Genomic DNA, 11,675 nt, shown 5'->3' on the forward strand with positions numbered 1-11,675 from the left:
AGTTGAGTAAAGAGAAGAGTTTTGAATTTCTAATGGTGAGGGTACCTTTTCTAGTTTTCTAAGACTAGTCAATATGAAAGTCCTATGGCTAGACCTATGCTACTAAAGAAATTTCTAGACCTCAACCAAAAGTGAGGTCAACAATTACCCATTGTACCCTCTTTATAGGACCTACTAGTGACCCTTAGTTCCAATATCTAAACCAATTTGATAAGAGAGTCTAGCCTGTCACTCTAAAAATATCAATTTTATGCCTAATAAAGCTTATCTACCTATTTATTTGCACCCGCATTTAGACGATCGTGACTGCTCTTTCCAAGGTAGAATGTGATACTTACAAGTCAAGAAATCTTAGCCCTTTCAGATCTATAAGTTTCTCAAAAGGTTTTAACAATATAAGTTGTCAATTTGTAAAGTAAATGAAGGACAGGTAAATATATCATCACAATTTTTAGGAATAAAAGAAGTTCTAAAAAAAATCAAAATCACTTACTTAATTACTTCATATTGCAATGAGAAAGAAAAGAAAACTATTCACGAAGCATGTAGATAACAAAACAAAACATATTTATAAAACTCCAATCCAAAGTAAAAAAAACTTAATGACAAAGATACAAATACTTATTTGGAATGTTCCCCCAAGCACTCCTTTGAAGCTCTCCGACTTTGAAGCCAACAGCACTTACAAGACTCACAAACTCAAAAAATAACAAAGAATAACAAGAAAACTTCTCACACACTTAACACAATTACACACTATAAGACTCTCTGAATCCAACAGCCTAGCCCTTTGGAATTAATCCATATTTATAGAGCTTCAAAAATGAACAAGGGTTGCTTCACACATCTTTTTAAAATTTGACTTTATTAAATGAAAATTCTTGAAAGTAACTGAGGCGCCTAGGCGCCAGCCAATTTTTGCATCTGGCACCTTGGCATCAGATCCTGGTGCCTAAGCGCCAATTCGGCTGGTTGGTACTTTTCTTCAATTTAGCTCATTTTGCTCCTTTTTTATGTGTTTTTGCTCATTTTTACTCTTAAACTCTTTTTCTTGCACGTGTAACCAAAACATAAAATACCCTTTATTAAAGCATAATGTCTTTAAAAATTGAGCATAAATTGTGCATAAAAAATAGGTAATTTTAAGGTGGATCAATTCCTCCAAACTTAAAAGTTATTTTACCTCAAATAACCTTTCTTACTATATAAAAAGTATAACTTATTGAAATGAGTTTTCCTTGAAGATTTCTATAATTTTTATTTTATAAATGCAATAGTGAAGCTTTAGAAAATTTTTTAATAACATAGGTTACAACTAGAATGTAAAAATATTTAGTAGTCAAGTTTAAGAATTTTGATTCCTATTTATTTCAAGAATAATTGTAATTTGTCATATTAAAGAGACATAGAAAAATTATATGATAAAAGTGATTTTGATCTTTATATTCTCCAAATTAAATATTTTAAGAAAATTGAGGTTTACTTAAAATAATGATGTTTTGATTTTTAATTTTCCTTAAGATGATGTAAGTGAAGCCAATTTTTTATTAGGCATCTCCTCAAGCTTCTCCTCAAATTTATTTTCCTTTTTTACTTTTCTTTTCATTTTTTTTCTTTTTCTTTTCTTTTTCTTTCTCATTTTCAATCCTTTCTTTTTCTTTTCATGTTATGTGAGGATTACTATATATGAATAGCCTTTAATGATTTTGAACTCCACAATCTTCTTCTTAAAGTTAAAACCTTTTCACATTTCCTTACTTGCGGAGAATTGAAAAAACCCCCAACACTAATTTATTTTTAAAAAATAATATTAGACTTGAAAATGATTTTTCATGAATTCTCAATTCTTTCTTTTCAAATAAAAATCCAAAATCTTTAACATTCTCAAAAATAAAATTTTCTTTATTTAAATAGAAAAAACAAAATTTTATACTTTTATACTAAATATCTCAAATCAAGAATTAATCTTATTATTAAATAATTTTAATTAAGTTTACTAAATTATTTATAAAATCAAAATTATAGTTATCTCAAGTTATCTCAAGTTATCTCAACATACCGCCGGTTATATTAAAATAATTTTTGAAAATATATTTTACTTAGGAAAAATAAGGTTTAGTTTTTTAAAAATTTTCTCCCTTCCCTCAAACTTAAATTTTAAATTAGTTTAGACAGTTAAGTTTATAATAAGCGTGAACAAATTGAAAAATTTTAAATTTCTAAGCAAGAGAACAATTCAGGTGCATTTAATAAAAACAAGAGCAAAGTAGTAAACAATTAAATTAAAAAGAGATATATCATGAAAGTTTGCAATGTAAAAGAACTACTCTAACACATATCCAGTTTTAGGCAAAAGAGTAATAAACGTAGCAATGAAAATAAAAGTACAGAGCAATAAAACACAAATAAACAGTCCAACATAAAATAGATCTAAAAATCATAAATATTACAGAATAGGGAACAAATCTAATCCTCTTCCTCCTCCTCATCATCATCAGAATCAAAGACAATATCTTCATCCATAGATCTGTCACTCTTAAAAGGTGTAAATCGAGGACATGTAGGAAACTCAACTATATGGTCTCCCTTTATGAATTTCACCATTGCCTCAGCATAGTCAACATCATAGTCACTCTTCCTTCAAATAAAATTTATCATATGATCAAACTTATTTTTCATATCTTCCATACGACACTGAATCAAGAACATATTATTCCAGTGTTCCAAATATCTTTCACTCAATACATCCCAGTATTCAGATGGAGGCTCAGTAGCAGTAGAAGTAGAAGGTCTATAAGTAGAAGCAGAAGGTGCACTTTGAACTCTATCTCTAGGTCGTCAATATATCTATCAACATTAGCCTTCCCAATTAGATTAAGTGGTTTCAAATGCTCTTCCTAATGTTCAAACTTAACTCCATAGTCTTTACAAAAAGTAACTATCAAAGATGGAAATCCAAGACCTGAAGTCGTACTAGATCTTGTAGAAGTATTAATGGCATCATGATAAGAGCGCCCACATCTATAATTTTTGAAAATGGCTCTTTCTCTAGTCACTTCACTTAAATGATTCGAAGGAAGGAGGCGAGTAGAAATAAAATAATGTCATGCCTTTGAAGTGGCATTGAGCTTGGCAGAAGAAAAATTTACCTTTCGATCCTTTTGAATCTTCCAGGCTCCACGACCATCAGTCAAATACGCCACGTTCTGTTCCAAATCTTCCTCAGATGGAATGAACTCTGAATAGATACAATTAATTTTAGTTAGCATACCATATATCACATTAATCCTCTCAGCAACAAACTCTACTTCTCTTCTACGAAAAAACACTTCATCATCATCTGCTTCAAGTTAATTTGCATAAAATTATCTAAACACAACGATGTGACAACAACAGTAAAGTAACATAAACTCTCTCATTGACGTGCCACAATAATATTCTCTATAGCTCCACCAGGTTGGTAAGAACTTTTCTTCTCAATAAACTTTCTCAAAGAGGCAAATTCATTGTAACGAATTTACGCATTTACACTGACAAATTCGGCACCTTCATAGGAATCTTTTCCACTTCCCCTCTTTGTCTTAGGAGCCATCTAAAATAAATTTCAAGAGAAATTCCAAAAAATTTCAAAATCAAGAAATAAGCTTCCTACAAGCTTTTTCAAGTTAACAAAGCTTAGATCCATGGATTTTTCACCACTAAATCAAATATTCAGTCTCTCCTCAATGTATAAAAAATTCATGGTGAAATCACAAATAACTATGCCAAATTGTTGATCTAACCTCGAGAAGATGAAATGCGGTGTTTTGGAGCCAAGAAACTTAAAGATTTAAGCTTTATGAAGCACCCTGGAACTAGTTTTCATGAAAAATATGAAGAAGAAGGAGCTTGGGCTTGGGCGTCAACAATGGTGTGGGTTCAGTTTAAATCGCAAAAAAAATTGAGTTTCGGCCGATTCAGGTGAACCGACGCCTAGGCGCGGGATGTGGAGCCTAGGCACCATGCTATGCGGGTGGTATGCCGCTTAGGCACTAGTTCTGGCACCTAGGCGCCAAAACCAAAATTTTTCTTTCCTTGGGTTTTAAGTGTAAAACAACAAGAATAACCGTTTTAAACCAAAATTTCTCAATAATTTAACACCACATCTCATGTTTATTATATCCCCATCATCTTCTATTTTTCAATTTTCAATTCAAAATCAATTCCAACATTTTAATATGGGGGCTTACACAAACATAATTTTCATTGATAACTTTCAAATAACAGTACAATATCACTCACATACATAATTTTAAGCAAATCAACACAAACACACAATAAACAACAAGTATCACACATAACACATCCTTTACTAAAGCAAGCAAACACAAAGCACAAACACAAGATTCTATTATAGTGATCAATCCCTATTGATCTCATTTTTTTCACCCTTTCCGCATGCTAAATACCTTTGATCAAATGAGTAGAAAACAAGGGCGCAAGGAAATTCCATAGCCACCTTTTCTTCAGTTCATTTGTTCTTGTTATACATGGCTACCTGAGCATCTTGTTAACTAGCTAAGTGGCCGGATTGAAGTTTCATTTGCCACTGCTAGTGCTCACAGGTGATACATCTCATGCAACTTGTTGTGTAGATTGGAAAGTTCCTCTTCAATCTTCCCCAACTTGCTTGTCACCTTCTCCAAACTCAGCACTAAGAATCCATTGAAATAAGTTAGGGCATCATTATGCTCAAACTTGTCTCCAACTCCATTCTCTCTATTCTCCATGGAAGCAAGTAAGATCTCTAACTCTTTCTAAACTCTCTTTTCTTGTTAAATTTTTGAAGGAATGAAGATTAGGGACGAAGGCTAGATAGTTTTATGGAGAAAACATGGAGAAAAACTACTTTGGGATGATTTTCCCATGTCCATAAACTGTGTAGCCTAGGCTTCAGTTTTTGGCGCCTAGGCGCCAGTATCACAGATCTCTGGTGCTTAGGCGCCAATTATTGGTGCCTAGGCACCAATATCCTTGTGAATACTGATTCGCCTGATGTCAAATTTCTTTATTTTTCAATAATGTTTAATACCCTAAATAGTGTTAAAATGATGCTACTAAAGCAAAGGATAGTCACAATACTAAAAAACTAACAAATCAAGATCAAATCACACTAATAACTATGGTTCACTGCCCACAAATGCTCTCTTTTCTATCTCTATCTCTCCTCTCTTGCTCTATCTCTCTATCCCCCTCCCTCTTCTCTCACCCTCTCCTTATATCTCTACTAAAGCTTGATTTAACATTGTCAGCCTGACGTATCAAAATATTTTACTCGGATAGATCCAACATCAAAGTCTCTTTATAATGGGCTTGTTTTCTCCAACATAAGGCTTCAACCCATGTCCATTTACTTTGGTTATATGTTCATTTTCTAGATCTTTAATCTCTACAACCCCATAAGAATAAACTTTTGTCACAATAAATGGCCCAATCCATCTGGACTTAAGTTTTTTGAGAAAGAGTTTCAATAATGTATTGTATATTAAAACTTCTTGTCCAAGCTCAAAATTCTTTCTTAAAATCTTTTGACCATGCCAAATTTTCATATTTTCTTTATAAATTCAAGCATTTTCATAAGATTCATTCCTAATTTCCTTGAGCTCATTTAATTTTAATAATCATTTTTCTCCAACATCTTTCAAATTATAATGAAATTCTTTTATTTCCCAAAAAGCTTTATGCTCTAACTCAACGGGTAAATGACAAGCTTTTCCAAATATGAGTCTATATGAAAAAATTTCTATAGGAGTTTTATAAGTAGTCCTATAAGCCCATAATGCAAAATCAAGTCTATCAGACCAATCAATTCTTTTAGGATTCACCAGTTTCTCTAAAATTCTTTTGATTTTACGATTTATTACTTTTGCTAATCCACTAGTGTGAGAGTGATAAGCTGTGACAATCCTATGTTTAATTCCATATTTTCTAAGTAAAGTGTCCACTCTAAAATTCTTAAAATGACTTTCTGATACACCTAAAATATATAGCATTTATGTATACCTTTTCATACCTATTTTTTGTGATATTTCACTTTAATGGAAGGTATTTGTGTGTTTTTCTTTAAGGTACAATGAAGTGGATGAAAAATGGTGAAAGGAGTGAAAAAAGGATCAAATTTGGAGTAAAAATGTAGAAGGTGTGCAAAAGAACTATGGCGCCTAAGCACCCAGAACTGGAGCTTAAGCAGTAGTAAAATCAAGAAGGCCGCGCCTAAGTGCCAAGTAACTCGCGCTTACGTGCCAGAAGTAGTTACTCAGTGATTCAATGAATTTGAACGAATTTTTGAAGAGGGTTTTGAAGCATCCCTAGGCAACCCTTGGTGAAAACATGTGAAATAGTTAATGGACATGAAAATACTTTCAATTGGCTTTTGAAAGGAGGCAACTCTTGGAAGATTCATTGAATGTGGACCCATTTTGAAGAGACAGTAAGACACTTTTTGAAAAATTATAAAAGGACTTGGATTGAATTGAAGAAGAGCCACTGCCCCCCTCTAAACACCCCCAACACGTCTCTCTCTCTCTTAGATTAATTAGGATACTCTTAGAGAGAAGAAAGAGAGGAGTTGTAGTGAGTGAGTAGAGAGTATTATAAGAGAAAGGAAGATAAGAGATTCAAAGAAACTTTAAGAGTTTGGTGGAGAGGATTTGAAATAAGTTTTTATCTTTGTGACTACATTTGGTTTTAATTTAAACTTCTTGTTTGTTTGCATGTTTTCTACTTTCAAACTTAAGTGTGGTTGTGTTTTCTCCATGAATTATGAGTAGTTTTTTTATCTTTTTCCTTAAAATGATAAGTAATTAAGTATTTGATGGAAGTTGTGTGAAGTATTAATCCTTAATGTTGGAATAAGTTGTGATGATTTTTAACCTTGTAGTTCATTTACTTCTTGATTTGGCCAATTAAGATGTTAATATTTGTTGTGAGAACATGTAAGATCTGAGATGGTATTGTCTTGGTCAACTAATGGTAAGAATCACATGAGATTGTATGGATGAGAATTTAATTCATATGATTGAGTGCAAATAAATAGGGAAATAAACTTTGAAGAGTGTAGAATTAGAGTACTATAGAGTGATAGGCTAAAACCCCTAATTTGGTTTATAGTTTTAGATTTTGATACGAGATGTTAGCCTCTAGATGGAGGGAAAAGAGGGAACTATAGAGTGAGAGCTAGTATCTTCCCTACCTAATCCGTCTTTAAGATTATTCAAACTCTAAATTAGCCAATGTTCTTTATAACATCTCTAGTAAGGGTAAGGAATATTATTGCTCCTATTCGGCACAACACAATTTGAATACTTGTAGAATAGAATTCCTATACCTATTACTGATTCATAATAAGGAAAAATATATTTTATTTATATTACCTTCATCTTACAAATATCTAGTTAAATTTAGTTAGTTGTTTACTTTACTTTCAATTATTTAAAAAAATTACCAGAAAGAATTTAACTTTCATTCCTATTATAGCATCTTTAGTTTGAGTAAGAATATTTTGCCAAGTAGAATTTGTTATCCAAGTAGAATTTGTTTGCCAAGTAGAATTTGTTATCTAATTTCTTCTCATTTAGTTACATATTATTTTTCTCCTTATGGGTTTAATATTCCGGGCTTAATCAAAAAGTCCTTTATTACTTGATAACGATACATATACTTGCGTAGTATCTCATAATTAATTATAACAATTTCATGCTTATTTGCTTCAAAGTCAAGTTTTTGGCAACTATTGCAAAGTAAGAAATTTAAGTAAGGAAAAATTGAGATTATAATTCCATACACTGTACTGTCATATAAAATCGGGATCAAGTTTTTCGCACCTTTGCTAGGGAGAATAAAAATTTTTTGAAGAAATATTTAGAAAGATAATTTTTTATTTTTAGAAAGTTTTATTTAAACTTTTAGATTTATTATAAGAATATTGTAGTGTTATTTTTATATAAAGTTCTTATTTTTGTGATTTCAATTTATGTGTTTTATAGTAATATATGTGTAGTTCAATATCTAAAGGATTAGTGCCCTATGATTATGAATTAGAAATAACTATTAGAAAAATAAAAAAAATCAAAAATACAGAAAAAGACCGAAAATTCAAGAAATGAAAACAAAAATAATCAAAATGCTGAAATTAATCAAGAGTTTAGACCTTCAAGAGATTATGCAAACCCTACAGTAGATGAACTTCATTGTAGTATTTAAAAGTTTGTTGTAGTGTGTAATTCATTTGAACTTGTCTGTTGTAGTGTGTAATTCATTTGCACTTAAACTTGTTATTATCTAAATGGTATCAAATAATCAGTTTTGGGGAGCACCAATTGAAGAACCAAATTTACACCTTGCCAATTTTCTAGAATGCTACATTTAAATATGATGGTGTATGAGATGATGCTATAAGACTTTAACTTTTTCCTTTCTTAACTTTTTCCTTTCTCACTGAGTTCTCACTGAGAGATAAGGCTAAGATATGGTTACATTCATTAGCAACTGGATCTATCAAAACTTAGGGGGATTTAACTTAAAAATTACTTGCTAAATACTTTTCACCATAAAAAACTTTTAAGTTTAAAAATGACATTACATTTTTTTGTCAGTTTGAAGGGGAATCTATATATGAAGCATGGGGAAGATTTAAAGAACTACCAAGAAAGTGTCCACACCATGCTATACCAAATTGGCTAATAATTCAAACCTTTTACAATGGATTAGCTGGATCTCTTAGATCTATTTCCGATGTTGTTGTTGGTGGTTCAATGATGTCAAAACCATTTCAAGAGGCTTATGCTTTGATTGAAGAAATGACTACTAATAATTTTCAAATTACTTATAATAAAAACTTTTAATGCCATAAATAACAAGCCAAATGACCCATATTACTATTATCAAATCAAGTTACTATAATTTCAAGGAAGTTATACCACTTTGGAATGAATTTTTCTCAACCAATTGCAAAGATTAAAGAGAATTCATTAGGCCAAAAGGTAGATTATCAAGAATCATTAGAAACTTTGAATGACATAAACAACAAGCAAAATAACTCATATTCTCATATTCAAACTAACTCATATTCAAACTATTATAACCCAGGTAGGAAGAATCATCCTAACTTTAACTGGAATAGTACTTTGGGTGGTAATAATCAGCAGTGGGAGAACAACCAACTAAACTCATTGAGAAACTGAAACAACCAAGATAATAGTATTTATAGACCCACTTATCCTTCAGAATTTAACAATATTCCATAATTTAAGGAGAAAAAGTTGTCTATAAAAGAAGTGGTGTTACAAATGGGAAATCAGTTACAATGTCAATGAGCTACAATTTGAAATATTGAGACAATTGGGACAAATAACAAATTCATTAAGTAATAGATCCCAAGAAACACTTTCTAGTAATACAAAAGTAAATCTAAAAGACTGTAAATCTAAAAGTCTAAAAGACTAAAATAAAGAACAAATAAAAGCCCTTCAACTTGGAGGTGGAAGAGAGTTGGAAGGTGGAGTTCAAAAGAGATTGAAGTAGAGAGAGAAGAAATTGAAGAGCCTAAAGAGGTCACTCTAAAAGGTTTAGAGAGGCCCACTTAAAATTTACTTAGAGAAACTACCACCTCAATTTCCTCAGAGATTTCATCAACAAAAGTTAGATAAATGATTTTCAAAATTTCTAGAAATCTTTAAGAAGCTTATAATTAATATTCCTTTTGCTAAAGTCTTAGAACAAATGACAAGCTATGTGACGTTTATGAAGGATATTCTTAGCAGAAAAAAGATGCTTGAAGAAAACAAGACTGTTGCACTTAGTGAAGAGTGCAGTGCTATAATTTAGAAAAAGCTTCCTAAAAAGCTTAAAGATCCTGATAGCTTCACAATTTCATTTGCAATTGGAGACAAATTTTATGGGAAAGCTTTATGTGATTTAGGTGCAAGCATTAAACTTATGCAATTATCAATATCTAAAAGGTAAGGACTAAAGCAAATATCCCATACTACTGTAACTCTACAGTTATCAGATCATTCAAGAACATATCCTAAGGGAGTTATAAAAGATGTTTTAGTGAAAGTGGATCAATTTATCTTTCCTGTTGATTTTAATGTGCTAGATATTGAGGAAGATAAGAAGATACATATCATTTTGGGGAGACCTTTCCTAGCTATCTGGCTATAGAAAGAGCAATGATAGATGTGTAAAAAGGGGAATTAATTATGTGTGTCAATGATCAAACAATTACTTTTAATATTTCTAAATCAATGAAGTATCCCGCAAAAGGTAAAGATTATGAATGTTATAAACTGAATGTAATAAGATATCTGAGTGAATGTCATTTCAAAACAGCTTTTGAAGAGAAATATGAAATGAAAGAGTTGGAACATGAGCAAGAAGAGGAACTAGATCAATTTGAAGATTTTAACAAGAAAGATTCAAATTATGTTCGAGAAAGATTTGAAGTTTTGGACACGACAAAAAAAAGATAAATCTTTTTTGTCCCTCGATTGAAAAACCTCATAAACTTGAGTGAAGTTACTTCCTGAACATTTAAAATTTGCCTTGTTATGTGAGTGTTCAACATCACTGGTTATAATTTCCTCAAATTTAACTACATAAGAAGAAATGTGTTTAATGAAAATGTTGAAGAATTTAAGAAAGCCTTTGGATGAACATATGCTAATATTAAAGGAATCAATCCCTTAATTTATACGCATATAAGGCTGATCCTCAAAGGAGATTGAATCCTATTATGAAAGAAGTTGTTAAGAAAAAAAGTTTAAAGTGGTTAGATGCTGAAATTATCTACCCTATTTTAGATAGTGCATGGGTTAGTGCAATTCACTGCGTTCCAAAGAAAGAAGGAGTGACTGTGACTATGAATGAACATAATGAGTTAATACCAACAAGACAAGTCATAGGGTGGCGAATATGCATTAACTATAGGAACTTAAATCTCGCCACTAGGAAAAATCATTTTCTACTACCCTTTCTAGATCAAATGTTGGATAGGCTAGCTAGGCATAAATACTTTTTTTGGATGAATATATTGGTTATCACCAAATACAAATAACTCTTAAGGATCAAGAGAAAACAACTTTTATTAGTCCTTATGGTACATTTGCTTTTAGAAGAATGCCCTTTTTTATGTAATGTCTTTGCTACATTTCATTATGTAATGTCTCCTGCTACATTTCAAAGATGTATGACGACTATTTTTTGCGATTTACTTGAAAAAGAGATTGAAGTTTAGAATTGAAGTTTTTTATGGATGATTTTTCAGTGTTTGAAACTTCATTTGACTCATGTTTAGAACATTTATCTAATTGGAACCTTATTTGAATTATGTATTGAGCATTTATCGAGATTTCTTAAGTGTTATGAAGAAACAAATTTATTTCTTAATTAGAAAAAAATTCAATTTATTGTAGTAGGATGAATTGTTTTAGGACATCAAATATCAGAAAATGACATGGGAGTAGACCCTGCAAAAATTCAAGTGATCGCTAATTTACCTTACCCAACAAATGTAAGGTAAATTAGGAGTTTTTTAGGACATGCTAGATTCTACAGGTGGTATATTAAAGACTTTTCAAAAATTGCTAAGCCTCTATGTCATTTACTTGAAAAAGATGTAATTTTTAATTTTGATA

The sequence above is a fragment of the Phalaenopsis equestris genome, unplaced genomic scaffold, assembly GCF_001263595.1.
Source record: "Phalaenopsis equestris unplaced genomic scaffold, ASM126359v1 Scaffold220887, whole genome shotgun sequence".
Lineage (NCBI taxonomy): Eukaryota > Viridiplantae > Streptophyta > Magnoliopsida > Asparagales > Orchidaceae > Phalaenopsis > Phalaenopsis equestris.